At 40.7% G+C, this 15,167-nt stretch overlaps 1 long non-coding RNA gene across 6 annotated transcripts in view; it reads left to right on the forward strand.

Moving 5' to 3' along the window:
- Window positions 1-9,845, forward strand: part of LOC113460098 (uncharacterized) — a 44,612-nt gene extending 34,767 nt beyond the window's left edge. For 4 of the 6 annotated variants that reach the window (XR_012582723.1, XR_012582722.1, XR_012582726.1 and 1 more), the window contains 2 exons: window positions 2,294-3,145; window positions 7,300-9,845. This is a non-coding gene — a long non-coding RNA (uncharacterized LOC113460098). The remainder of the gene's footprint in view (window positions 1-2,293; window positions 3,146-7,299) is intronic. The other 2 variants (XR_012582724.1, XR_012582727.1) reach the window with 2 other exon arrangements.
- The last annotated feature ends 5,322 nt before the right edge of the window (window positions 9,846-15,167 follow it).

Genomic DNA, 15,167 nt, shown 5'->3' on the forward strand with positions numbered 1-15,167 from the left:
TTTACCACAATCACCTTCCCTTCCTCCTCCCTGGCTGTTATGGCTTTGAAGAACTCTAAATGAGGGCTGAGCACAAGGTTCTGTGTGTGTTCTCCTGCCCTGAGCAGGGAGGATGTTTGAGAGCAGCTGGAGAGGAGGCAGGCTGTCCTCTCCACACCAGCACAGGTCAGCACACGGGTGTTTGTTCTTCCTGCCTCCTTCACAAGGTAAATACTGTCACAAGTTTAAATTGTGGGGATTTTTTTTCTTTCACAAGTCTTTAAGCGTTTAGGATCACCAAGGTCCTGCCCCTGTGCAAGCCACAGAAGGTCTGACAGAGGAACAGCGTGTTCATTTTGACAGAAGTGTCAAATTTGTCTTGAGTTTTTTTTTCATTCCCATATAACACCACTGAAGGAAGCACAGAGGAAGCACTTGAGAATTGCTTTTCAAAACCAAGTTCTTCTGGCAAATCAAGAGACTTTTTTCGAACAGTTATTTGCTATTTTTAGTTCCTGTTGTAATATCCACTTTTCTAGTTGCTTTTTTTTTTCTTTTGTACCAGAAGGAAAAACAGTATCTTTGAGGAGAAAACTCAATTTCTGAGGCTAGTCTTGGTTCTTATAGCTAATCTTACTCAGCTTCTACTACTTTTTATTTGTTGTTTATAACAAGAAGTCTTCTCATGCAAAGCAAACATTTATGAAAATGTGTAAATATTTCCTTTGGAAATGGAGGCTTTTAAGCCAATTTCAGTGAAATTATGCTCACGCTGATGTATCAGAGCAGAAGCAGCACACTGCGTGTCTTGCTTAGGCTGGGATATAAAACTGCACTTTGGGGCAGCCTTGCTAATTTAATTGTTTCATTTCTGTGCAGGCTCTCTTTAATTTTTTTCTTGATTTTTTCAAATTATTCTGGAAGGCATCTTATCCCATTCTAGTGAATGCTCAATTTACATGTTTTGAAAAATATCTTTTTTTTTTTTAAATTTGGAATCTGAAAACTGAACAAGAGAAATATCAGGAAAAGTGCAGAAAGGATCCCTTTAGCTGCAATTCCAGAACAGGAAAGAAGTTTTGGGATGTTCTTTACAGGAGCACAAGAACAAGGTAGGAGTGCAGTCCAAGGACTCCTTACTCACATCCCATTTAGTCCTTATCAGTGTGATAATGAAGCACAGCTGCATTCTTTTAACATGGAACACTATAAACCAATATACATTCATGATTTACCTCTTTTCTGACAATATGTAAATTTCTTTATTTTCTAAATCTAGCTTTAATAAAAACAAGTAGATTATAAATTATAAATTTCTGTGTTTTCTGTATCTATATATATAGTAAAAATAGATTTTAAAATATAAATTTTTGTATTTTCTATATCTGGCTATAATAGAAAGAGGTAGATTATAAATTATAAATTTCTGTATTTTCTATATCTATATATAATAGAAAGAGGTAGTTTATAAATTATTAATTTCTGTATTTTCTATTTCCATATAATAAAACCAGGTAGATGATTATTATTTTGTCTTACCACTAGATGTGTAAGTTTAAGAGAGAATTTAAGACAGACATCCAAATTGAATGTCTTTTGACTTAGAAATCACGGTGGTGCCATGAAGAGCTGGAATTCCTGAGCCTGTGTGGAAGGGCTGTCTCCTCCTCCTCCTCCTCCTCTGCTAGGAGCTGGCTTTGCCTTTCCTTTCACTGTGGCCAAGATTTTCTGACCAAACTATCTTTTTCCTGACCAAAGTTTCTTTTTCCTGACCAAAGTTTCTTTTTCCTGACCAAAGTTTATTTTTCCTGAGCAAACTGGGGCCCAGTTGTGCTGCAGCGCTCAGCGCCAGGCCGGCCCCAGAGCTGGGAGCAGCCCATGGTGTGTGCTCAGAAACCACAAGGCTCAGTCCTCAACAGATGCTTGACAGGTGCTGTAGGCAAATGTTGCTTCAGCTCCCAAAAATTGCATTTGAAGGAGTCTCTGGCCTCAGGGGTGCTAAGCCTGTGCTTCTGCATATTTCAGTTCAGCGTGGAGCTGAGGCATTGCCCAGGACATTTTATGTCCTGTTCCATTAGAGATTTGTCCATTTCTATTAACTCATGGAGGCTGAGAAATGGGAGAACGTCCTGTGAATTTCCTGGTGTAATATGTGAATCCTGGAGTGAGTATGTAACACATTTTATTTTTTTTGTGTGTCTGTCCTATCTGCTGACCTCCCTGTGTCTGATACCCGTCTCCTACCAGTGCCTGTCTTGTAAATATTTCCTCTTCTAAGCAGAACTTCTTCCTGCTCTTTCTGTTCTTAATGCAGCTGAGTCTCTGCTGGAGCTCTGAGCAGTTCTGAGGCCGTGGTGTCCCCTTGGATGAAGAAGGAAACACCAACAGGGATCAAGAGTAGCTTGAACATCTCATCAACCAGAGAAATCCCATCTAGAGGTACAGAGAAGTTCCTGGCTGGCTCCTTTCCGCAGTGACCACACACCCTGGTCTGGTGCTCAGCCAGCTGGAAACAAGAGGGTACAAAAAGATATTTTTTTAATTATGTGCAACTTTCATTTGACATCTTGGGCTCTCTAGCAATAAACAAAAATGAAATTAAAATACCTTCAAAAAAAACAACATTCTCAATAACTCCTTGAGAGCAGCCAGTGCAAACCCTGCTCAAAGAGGGCTGGACAGAGCCATTGCTCAGGATTGTGTCCATCCAGGTTTGAGCATCTCCCCAGAATCATTAAGGAGGTGTTAACACGGCTGAACAGCTGCTACAGCCAGAAAGCAATTACGGTTTCAGCAGGACATGGTTTGCTTAACAAGGCCTTCCCATCTTTCCTGATCACTGCTGGAACAGAGCAGGGATTTAGGAGGAGCAGAAGAAACAGAATTGGACTCTTTAAATAATTACAAACTTCTTCATCCCGTGTAGTGCCTGCACAGTGTAGAATCTGGTGATGGAGCAAGGTCTCAGAAGGGATTTAGGGAAACGTTGAGTCTGGTGATGAACACCCAGTGCAAAATCTTCCCCCCAGATATCCCAGCTGGAATTCCAGCAGGAGCTCACCCCAAGCTCTGCCACGTTTGGTGTGGAGGAGCAGATGCCCAAAGCTGCTCCAAGAGCAGTGCTTGCTGTTGGATTTGTAACTGAGTGGTTTCTGCTTGGGGAGCTGTGAGTACATCTCTTCTGTTATTGGAGATAACAAATATCTGTTAATATTGCACTTAAATTTAGGTCTTTGCATATTTAACAACTGAATTAGTTTAAATATGCAAACAATAGCACTTAACTTATTCTGGATTTACTTCATCACTAAAATATTTGTGCTCCAAACCTGGGATATTTTACAGGTTCTGAGATTGACTTTGCAGACAGCTTGTCAGTGAGTGGGGGTTGCTTGTGTGGCCTGGTGAGATGTTTCTGACAATCTGTTGCCAGAATATCTGTCTATCAATAAATTTATCAGCAGTCTTCATTTATTAAAGAGAAAATTAGCAGCTAGCTTTGTTTTTCTTTTCTGCTTAAGGAGTGGAATGAATTACCAGTTGGATTGTTTTGCTGTTGTATTTTTCCCTGAGTGTTTGTGGTAGGTTTTTGGGCTTTTTTCCACTGCAGTATTTGTGGTTTGATTTGAATTACCCGAAGGCATAAATTCCATTTTCAGTGATGAGGATTAAAAGAGAGCACCAAGGTGTTACTACAGTCAGACAACATCCACAGTGTCCTACATTAAGCATTCCCTGAAAGTAAAGATTTGCATGTTCCACGTTAATTATCCCACCTCTAATTGCACCCCCTTGCCACAATACCCTAATGAAAGTGCTATTTATATTAATAAAGCATCACACTCCTAGGAACAGCCCATCACAGTGCTCCTCACTCTGCATACAAACCCTCTGCAATGGAAAAGCAGAGTTAGAGCTCTACCCCAAGCAGGAGCAGTGAGATGATGGCAAGCACAGCCCATCCCAGTCACATCTGGCTGCAGACTGAGGGCAGACCAAACCCCAGCCAGCCCCTTCCCCTCCCTCGGGGGAATTCATCCTCTTTATCCACTCAATTAGCACGGAAAATGAACATTCTGTTCCTGAGAACATCAGAGATTGGGATTTAGTGACGCTCACGTCAGTGTGAACCCCAGTGCATTTTCCATGACCACTGAGGAGGCAGCACAATTCTGTTGTGAGTCCTGTGGCACCCCTGTTTGTCAGATTCTTGTCCTCTGCACCTTACAGGAGACTTAAAAAAGCCCAGACTATTGCACTTCAGAGGGAGAAATTTATTTTTTGCCTCTTCTCAGTGGGCTCACTGTGCTGGCTGACACTTCTCAGTAATATTTAATCTCGGTGTGGAGCTGATGCAGAGTGACTCCTCTGAAACATCTTAGCCCTTCTCTTTAAAATAACTCTGTCACATATTCATAAACAAAAATAGAGGTCAGATAATGTTACTTGTCAGGTCTGGCTATGCCCTGGCTTTTATTAGAAAGTGTACAGAGACCAATCTTAATAAGAGAACAGCACTGCTGCATTTGAATTACATGCTTTTTGTCCTTTTCTTATTTGAAAATCCTGCCTGCTTAATTTGGCAATAAATTAAGCACTGCTGTTAAAAGCAGATTTTCATTGAGACTGAAGGATCAGTGTCCCTGCTAAGGAGAAATGATTGCAGAGAGCAGGTCTGGGTCGTTCATCCTCACCTCAGCTGGGCCCTAGGACTCTGGATTTGGATCCCAAGCAGATTTAGATTCTCTTCATGGCAAGATCAGCCTCAACAAACAATGTCAATTTATTGTCCTATGAAAAGATGGCTTGATCTGCATATTTCCCTTTTCCCTGCTCCCTTCCCCCACTGGGCTGACACCTTTTACCCACCCTGCCCTCTCTCCTGTGCTCATCCTGTATAAAGTCTGTGGCCCATAAAGCTCAAAAGGGAAAAAAGATATTTATATTAAATAGATATTTTTACTTATATTAAATAGATATTTATATTAAATAGATATATATATTTATATTAAATAGATATTTATATTAAATAGATATATATACTCATCTATATCAAGCATTCTATATCAAGCATTTTATATCAAGCAATTTTTAATACTTTTATTTACTTATATTTACTTATATTTATATTAAATAGATATTTATATTAAATAGATATATATATACCCATCTATAAAATTTATTCTATATCAAGCAATTTTTAATGCTCAGAATTAATTTCTCAACAGGAAAGTAAAATTATCTAATAATATACTTTACTAAAGCTGTTCCATGGCAGTGAGCATGATTAAGAAAGAGCAGTTTTCATCCTGCAAATTATATTTTGAAATTAAATTTTAATAACACAGTAATGCTGTCACTCATGTTTCCTATATTTTTAATAAGTGAATTGATTACCTTTCGCATCTTGTATAAAACTGGATTTCTTTCCTGTGACAAAACTGAAAGTAGTGCTTTTCCCAAATTATTAAATTATAGAAATTAAGGGGAAATTCCTAAGAGATTTAATTTTCACTCCACATTTAATCTTCCCATTTGTGTTTATAGGGGTTTTCTCTGGCTCTTGTTTCTAAAATGAACCTCCTGGTGAACATTAATTCCCACTGAACCCATATGAGCAGACATTTATTGACACTGTTAAAATAAACTCAGTCCCTCCAAAGAGAGCTTGGTTATACATTTGAATTTGTCTATTTATCTTTGTTTTCTGTCCAAGCCAGTAGCCAGCCTGAATAGCTCTCTTCTGCTGGCTGTAATGACTCGAGTGCAAGAGCTTGGCAATTATTTCATTAATTCCACTGAATATTAATGCCTGTGGTTGCCAAGATATTTGTGAGCTGCTTCAGTTCACTCGCCCTGTGGAGCTCACTCCCCTTGGAAACCCCTTCTCTCTCTAAGATCAGCACCTTCCCCTGAAAAATCCACATATTTGTGATTTATTTTGCTTTTGCCACGTGGCATGAAGAGGAGTTTGTACTTTTCCCTTTCCACCTGCTTTTTAAACCAGAATTCCTATGGACTGGGGTGTTTTATGTGGAGCCTTTCACTGCTTTTAGGAGAGCAAGAACAGCAAATTAAGGCTTGGGACACTGCTGGATTACCCCAATTTCAGGATAATTCAGAGGAATTATGGACAACCACAACTTTCTGGAGCCCCCATCCATCCCAGCTGGGCTGTGAGGCACAGCTCTCTGTCCCCTGAGCAGGAATTCCCCCAGGCAGAGCTGATATTAAACTGTATTAAACTGTAAAGTGCTATTAAACTGAATTCTCTTTAGTTCCCACCTGTGTCAGGCTCCACTGAGGAGCTCTCACTTGTGCAGAATTAACTCCTACAAGCAGGGCCCTGTGTTGGCAGAATGTTAAGAAATCACCAGGATCTCATTCCCAGGGGCACAAACCTCAATGCCCTGTTATCCCCTGACTTGCACAGCATTAGTGTTTGCTTCTAAACAAAACCAAGACCTTCAATTATTTGTACAAGTAGGTAGGAACTCTCTATAACACTGTAATTCTGGACCTTTGTCCAGCAAAAATCCATCCAAAATCATGTAGGTGGAAGAAATTGCGCCTTGTGGGTGAGCTGTGCACAAAGAGCAAATTCAAGAATAAAATGTTCTCTTAAACATGAAGTGTTTGCTGTACATTAATGTTACTATGGTGCAGTCCTGGCCTGCAAATGCATCCTGCAAACACCACAGAGCTTCTCTGGAAACCAGCAAAACCTTGGGAAGGGTCTGAGACAGAGAATTTCTTCCCCATGGCACTCAGAAAAGCAGAAAGTGGAGCAGAAGAAATCTCAGCTGTTCAAAAAGTGCCTACATATGGTTCCCAACAAATCTTGTAAGCTCAAATTTGGCTAATTCTAAAGAAAAGCTTCTAAACAAAGCCTGAGGGAAAATACTGGAAGAAAGTTATTCAGTGGGAATGTGGGCAATTATTTGGGCATTATTTTGGCATTACAGAGCAGAGGTTAAACTTCTGCTGGCAGCAGGTTCCAGGAAGGTAAGGCCAGATCAGCTGTTTCATCTGCTAATTTCAATTAGCTGATTTTCCAAAGTGCAGGCTGATGGAGGAGATCAGTCTAAACATTATTTACTGCTTGAATCTGTACGTTCCATAGCTGCCAGTAAATACTGAATTTCTCAGCAGTTCAGTGTCTCAGCAATTCTCCCAGCGGTGAATTCTTCTGGAAAGAGAGTTTGGATTGTCAGGAGCCTCAGAGCAGCAGCAGCTCTGGATCAGCCCCAGGGATGGGGTGGGATTTTTCCAGGCCCCCCATTCAGGCTGGTTTTATCCTGATTTTCTCTTGCCTCCTAGGTTTGCAAACACAGCTCAGTTTCTCTGCCAGCTCACCCCTCGACCTTCTGCTGAGAGTGACATTATAGCACCAGCTCTGGTGACCGTTTGGGATGTGGATATTTATCCACAGCAGCTCAGGACCAAGCCCATCAATTCCCTGCATGCAGAGGATGGAATGAGCCTGGGCAGCTCTGACTCTCAGCCCTGGCTGGCCGGGGTCAGCCGGGAGCCAGTGCCCTTTCCATGGATGACACCATGGCCTGTCACAGAGCTCTCATTTAAAATACTCCTCTCAAATAGATAAAGATACACCCTAATCACTAATCAAAGAGCAGCTTTAGTGCCTCAAAAATGTGGAGCAAGCTGCAGGCATCAGAATAAATTACAACTGGATTGAGCAGTCATTGAATAAAAAGTTCAGGGGCCACGCCAGGGAGAGCCCTGGGACTGGGTGATCCATCATTAATTCAGCCTGGGAGGTCACTCCTGCCATGCTCCAAATGCCCATTAAGCACTTACAGCTTTTTATTTGTACAGCTCTGTGCCACACTCAGGCTGGATGGGCACATTTTCCAGAGCTGATCTGTTCAGTTCTGCATGGCCCATGCTAAGGGTGTGATTAACACACAATTATACACAAACATGCGCCCCAACACAGAGCTGTGGGTGTGCAGAGAGCACTGGGGTGGGTTTTGTGTTTTCTCTCATTCCATTGCTTGCACTGCTCTTTCCCCTCCTGCTTTCACTGGGCCTTGCCAAGGGTAGACCCCGAGGCAAAATGCCTGCAGGTTTTCCTGCCTGTGCCTTTCCTTCCTGAACTCTGACATCCCAAATAATTCAGCAGGAAGACCTCAGACCAGTTCCTTCCTTTCTCTTTCCTTACTCCCCTTCCTCTTCCTTGCAGCTTTATTGCCTTTATTAAGGACAAACATTAATAAAGCACCATTTAAATTCTTGATTAAAAAAAACACACACAAAAAAGTTCCTTTTTGGGACAAAGGCTTTGGGGGGAGTTCTTTTTTGGGACAAAGGCTTTGGGGGGATGACTGTGAAAGATATGAAAAGTAGTTTTGAATTTGTGGGGGGATAGAATATAAGGAAATGAAGATAGTGCAGAAGGCAATCTCAGCCCTGAGGAGTTGCAGCTGTATTAATTACCACAGATTAGGAACAGGCCACAGCTGTGTCTAATAAGGATAGAGCTATAAAAGAGTGAGGAGGTAAGGAGAGGGTTGGGGTTTGTTTGCTGTGAGGAGGGAGTCAGTACTGCGAGGAGCTGCCCATGAAACCTCACTGAGAAGGTATGGAACTTTTGCCATAGAATAACAACATGAATTCACTGTTAATTTTGGTTTTGAGGTTGGTCCTGTGTGGTTTTGAGCAGATAAATGCAGCTGATGCTCAGCAGAGCTGCCTGAGCTCCCCATGGTGCAGCACAGCACTTTGCACAGTTCCATGTACCAGTGCTCACCTGCAGGGAGGTAAAACCCTGGTGCTTTCTGGCATTCCAGGTAATCAGGGAAAGAAAACACCAGAGAGCCCAAAATGATTTCTTTTTGTCAGTGCTCACTTTGCAAACGTAAACCTTTCTCTTAAAACAGACAGTTTTCAGGAGTTTGTTGTGGCAAAGAGTTCTTGGAGACTTTCCTTCTCTAAAAATAGAAACTCTTATTTATAAGAATTAAACTATCATGTGTTAAAGAAAATTATTGCACGAAACATAACTTTTTCTTGCAGGTAAAAATAAAATGCTTTACAGTTACAGGCTCATACAGTTGATTTATTCATGCATATAAATCTTCCCAAGGATGTGTGCAGTTTCAGTATCTTTTTTATGTATGCCTTAATTTGCAGCTTATTCCAGGGTGCCTTTGTTAGAAAAACCCATGTAATGTCTTTAAATTATGAATTTGTGATATTCAAATTACAACAACAACAAAAAAAGAAATTAGAGGTTTGTGATGCATCTTTCCACCTGTTTTTACCTGCAAAGGACTTGGGAGCAGTGAGAAAAATGTCACTTCATGTCCAGTGAGTGCACACCTGATGAGGGAATTGGCTGCACAGGTTCATAAAATGGCTTGGACTTAATAAAGCTGGATTGGCTCTCAGCTGCTTCCTGAAGGAAGAAAGTTTGGTGTGTGAGGCTGTTATCTGTGCAAGAATTTTTCCATTGAACGAGTAATTCACTGTAATTAAAATAAAAATGAAATGGCTTTCACTGTAATGTCCTCAGAGAGTTTACCAAACTAATATCCTAACTACATAAAGGCAGAGGTAATTTTTCATCCATAAGGTTTTTATGGAAATACATCCATTATTTCCCAAAGCAGAAAATGATACTTTTTATTTAAATTGCGTTTTCTAAGCAGGAAGATTTTTTTGTAATGGAATTTTTTACGCAGCACATAATTTAAGGGCCCTGGGAACAGGTGATTAAAATGTTGCTCTCAGTTGAGGGGGAACCTTTGACACAGCTGAAGCTCACCTGTATTTACAATAAATTTATATGAATTGTATAAATATATAAATAAAACAATATAAATATATATAAGTATATAAAATATATCCAAAATATAAATATTTTAGGAAAATGTTATATAGATAACATTTTAGAGAGAAATATCAGTAATAAATATAAATAATGATATTAATAAATAATAAAATAATTATAAAGACAATAATATATATAGAAATATAAAAATAATATATAAAACTTATACAAATACAATTTATAGATTAATCTCCACATGGAGCTTTCCCAGGACAAGAAAGCACAAAACTGCCTGGGCCTATTTGTGTTTGTCAGTCTATTCTGTGTTTACAGGGCAGTTTATTTTATGTTCTGCTTAAAAAAAAATAAAAAATCAATATGGGCTGTTTTGAAAACAAGCAAACTGCAATTAAAGGCATTGATGGGCAGTTCCATTAGCAGCCAATCCGGCCCATCTGTTCTGCCTGCTCCCAAGGGGGTAACAGCTTTTGGCTGGCACAGCCCTGCCAGGCTGGGGCTGCTCCTGGTGCCCAGCAGGGTCAGCAGTGCCAGGCTGGCACAGCCCTGCCCGTGTGGGCACTGCTGGGGTTCATTCCCTGGCACCGGGGACTCCAGCAGCAATGGGGGTGTGCAGCCAATGGGAGTTATTGAGCTTTGGGCTGTCTGGGGTGAGAACTGCTGGGTAAAATTCAAAATACAAACAGGAAAAGTTTCAGCAAGTCACCAGAAAGCACTGAGTAGCTTCAGAAAAAATTCTGGAGCTGGCTAATGAAGAATTCATTATCTTCTATGCAGAAGGGATTTTTAAAATGATTTTTAATTATTTTTTGATAACCAATATTCAGTATATTGGCACAGAATGAGGGCTCTGCTGTGTTTGTGGGGCCTGGCACAGAGAGCTGTGGGTGCCAGGGCTGTGGCTGTACCTGTGCCCAGGTGTGGGGCTCAGCCTGGCACACAGCTCCTCACTGGGTGATGCACCACAAAGGGCTCTGAGTTACCCTTGTTTGTGGCTTCATCTCTTTATCAGTAACACTGTTTTCATCACAGTGGAGAGAAAAGGACAATGGGAGAGGCAATAGTTTTGTCCTTTTATACATATACATATATAATTTTTAATATATATATTTAATATATATGTATATAGTATACAGTTCTTTCATGGTATAGTTCTTAAATTATAATTTATTATAATTATTACTAGTTTACAAACTCTTCAGACTAAAATTAAACTTTTTGGGTTGTTCCAAATATCACGGAGAAAAGTTCCTCCTTCCTGTGAGTACCTGGGTGGTGGCTTAGCCAAGAGGGAGAAGGCAAACTGTGCTAAAAGCAGGAAAACTGAGAATGCATTGAAGGGATAATTGAGGAGTCATCACCCCTGCCATTGATTTCCTCCCAGCAGAGAAAGCTTTGTAGCAGATGCGAGCCTGGCTCTCCATTCTCCCACCTTGAAGAAAAGTGGTTGTAGGGGAGCATTTGGTTATTGCTCTCAACTGGGTGAAAATCCTCAAGGGCTTTGTTTGACTGGGTAAAAATCTTCAAAGGCTTTGTTTGGCTGGGTTTAACTGGGTAAAAATCCTCGAGGGCTTTGTTTGGCTGGGTTTGACTGGGTAAAAATCCTCCAGGGCTTTGTTTGGCTGGGTTTGACTGGGTAAAAGTCCTCCAGGGCTTTGTTTGGCTGGGTTTGACTGGGTAAAAATCCTCGAGGGCTTTGTTGGGCTGGGTTTGACTGGGCACAGACCCTTGAGGGCTTTGTTTGCCTGGGTTTAACTGGGTAAAAATTCTCAAAGGCTTTGTTTGCCTGGGTTTGACTGGGTAAAAGTCCTCGAGGGCTTGGTTTGACTGGGTAAAATCCTTGAGGGCTTTGTTGGGCTGGATTTAACGGGGTACAGATCCTCGAGGGCTTGGTTTGGCTGGGTTTGACTGGGTACAGATCCTCAAGGGCTTGGTTTGACTGGGTAAAATCCTCGAGGGTTTTGTTGGGCTGGGTTTGCTTGACTCCAACATGGGCAGATTCTGTGGAGGGGGAGGTTGTTTAAGGAGCTCACAGGTGAGCTGTGCTGCAGTGGCTCTGCTTTAATCAGCCTGGGAGAGCAGCTCAGATGGGCCAGCAATGTTCTGCAGGCTCCTGTAGGACTCTCCGAGCTCTGCAGCAAAAGCAGGAGCCTGCCACAGCTTTTGCACACCTGAGTTCATCCATCTCCATCACTGCTGAGCTGGCTGCAGCTCAGGGATGTGAGAACTGCTGTGCCCTCTCTGAGAGCCAACCCCTGCAAGGGAGCTCCTCCCAGCACAGAAAATCCAGGTGTAAAACCACAGCATGAAGCACAAAGTCATTTAACAATGAGTCATCAAAAACGTCTCTGATCAATTAAAAAAAAATCACTGAAGTATTTCTGAGAGGCTGAGTAACCTCCAGAGCAAGAAATAACACTTGTAGCTGTGAAAAGAACTAAGTGAACAGGGATTATAAATGAGAGAACTTTATTCATAATAATGTCATAGGAGGAACGAGTAGAAGAATAATATTACTCTATCAAATATCTTTTGTGTCTAAATCCCTATGAAAAAACTTAAGAAAGCAATTGAAAAATATTTACAATGAGACAGAGGAACTGGAGGTTTTAGCATGGTGTCAAACTTATGATGTAATTGATGTTCAGAGTTGAAGGAATAATTCACATTTCTTAAATTCTAAATAATATTTGAATTTTACAGTAGTATATTTCAAAAAGAAAAAAAAAATCAAAAGACTGAGAGTAATATCTGGGATTTTTATGGTTTTTTTTTTTTTTAATGTAAGAACAGGAGACTTATAGGTGAGGCAGCTTTATTTCAATTTTGGGAAAAACAGCCAATCAAATGTACTCCTGCTTTTTCTTTCCACTTTTCCTACACTGATCCCCAAGCAAATGTCTCAATGAAGTGCCCAGATGTCCAACTCCAATCAGTGGAAGATAATTAAAACTTGGGGAAAGTTTTCCTGCACTTCTGCTTCCCCCTCCAACCCCATGGCCAGCCCCGTGTGCTGCTTGGCTTTAATTGCAAAAATCTCCATATTTTGCTCCTCATGCCTCAGGTTTGCTGCTCTGCAGCTCCTGTGATTTGTTTTGAAGTAAACTCTGCTATTGATACATTATTAAGAGGGAGAGGGGTTAGCAGAGCCTTGGAGTGAGGTTTTTCCAGGGGTTGTAATTCCTTCAGCAGAAGGCAGGTTCTGTTTGATTCCACATTCTCTGCACAGGAATATTTTGCAGGCTGAATTTCCAAGTACTCTCCAGTACCTGAGCTGACTTATGTGCCCATAATGAAAGTTCTGCTTGCATCAAGAGAAAGCCATATCCTGCTATCCCTGGTGTCGTATTTTGCCCTCTCTTTTGGGGGAAAAAGGGAAATAATGTTGTTCCAGTATTAAACATTTCCAGTTACAGCTTTGTCGCAAGCAGACACAGCCTGGCAGGATCCCACCCAAAGTTCCTTTGGTCAGCAGTGAGAAATCCCAGAGGGTCTGGGAAATATTTGAACTTTAAATGTGAGTTCAGTGCCTGTGAGTGAAATTTGGAAGAGTTTTGCTGCTTCTTGTCATTTTAGCTTCAACCTTTGACAGCCTTGTTGTGTGGACCCCCAATTAGTGCTTTGGTCTCCTTCCCAAAGGACTTGCTGTGTTTTATGTCTAGAACACATAAATTTTATATAATTAATGAAGGAAATGAGCAGAAGGTGTAAACCTCACTGTTCAGCTTGTAAATTGTATCACCAAGGTGTGATGGGTGTGTGTTTGCTTTCTTTCTTCTTGTGTTGGTTTGGCTTTGTTTGGTTATTTATTTTTTTTTAAACTAAGGTTATGGTCTCTATCCAAGCCCTTCCATCCATTAAATTCTGAGGGAATTTCAGATCTGGATTTTGCATACTTTGAAAATCAAATTAGTCTTCAATTATTTAGGGACTTGCCTTCAATTCTCCTTCTCAATGCAAATTCCTAAAGATATTTCTTACCCAGAAGAGTGTCTTCGTCATAGATTATCATTGCCCAAGTTACTTTAGTGTTTAATTACTGTTTTGTGTAGGGTTTAGAATCAATAGTCTTGCAGGAGCTCTGAGAACTGAAATTTACAGTATCTGCATGTCAGGTGCACAGCAATATTTTATATTATAAAGTTCTCCTCACCTTGCAATGGCACACGAATGCCTTTAGCATTGCAGCAGACCAGAAAAGCCAATCTAACACAGAAATATGTCCTGGCCTATGAAAGTCTTTACGATTCTGGTTTCATTAAGTTCATCACAATTACAGCAAGCCAACCTCCCAGACTCCTTGCAGATGTCTTTAATTCATGAGCCTTGGGCCCATTTCTCATATGGAGTTTTTAAGGTTGTTTGATTTAACTTTTTAATTTTTTTTGTTGTTAATAGATTGGTCATCCTCATATCTTAATAAAACAAAAATTGAATTATATGCACCGCTAAGCAAGCATGACAGGACTTTTGCTAGCAGATGTAAAGTGTGAAAACCTGTGGGGAAATCCCATTCACTTTAGGTTCCACCTGAGAACGCTGCAGTGCACTGCAAATGGATTCAGCCTGAAAAACACAGGAGCAGGGGAACAATGGAAATCAATGATTTGAACCTAATTAAAAAGACCTGATAAAAATTCTGGAGAGCCAGATGGCAAAGTCAATTTCTCAGTATAATATCTGTGCAGATAAAGAATATGATTAGCTGTTGACATTCTGCAAGGGTAGAATGATCTTATCAGCAGGATGTCAAAGTATTTCTTTAACAGTATTAGACTGTGCTTTTATAACTATTGTACACCTGACTTAATGGAAATCATTTTTCTTCCAGGAAGTATGAGACATAATGTTTTCCTCAGATGTCACAGTGCAAAACTCACGAGTTGGTTATCTTGATAAAAGCTTTAGACTCTGACTGCTGAAGGCAGACACCTACATGACTTGAACATTAAAGCTGGAATCAAACTCCAATTACAGGTGGTGCTGAACGCTTTTGTATCTCTCTCTCCATTTGTGTTTATGGACTCCAGACAATTCTGTTGATTTAGAAGGGAGTTTTGGACAAGGAAGTTTCCTGTACACATGTTTAGTGAAGCAAATATTTCAGCTCCTTCAGCTGAGCTCTTCACTTTTTGTGCAAAATGCTTAAAAGGACAAAATGAATAAATGATGTGCTGGTTCCATGGCTAAAATAGTCATGCTGGAGAAAAGATTCCTGGTGTCTTTCAGCTCCTCCTCCACTTCCTAGACTGGAAACACCAAAGTGTAGAGTGAAAGGGGTGGTTTGGGGGTTTCCTGGGAGGGAGAAGGGCCAAACTGAAATGTTTTTACAGGAAGAATTAAATCTGGGTGCTGGATATACCAGGCAAGAGTG

Source organism: Zonotrichia albicollis, chromosome 14 (genome assembly GCF_047830755.1).
Source record: "Zonotrichia albicollis isolate bZonAlb1 chromosome 14, bZonAlb1.hap1, whole genome shotgun sequence".
NCBI lineage: Eukaryota > Metazoa > Chordata > Aves > Passeriformes > Passerellidae > Zonotrichia > Zonotrichia albicollis.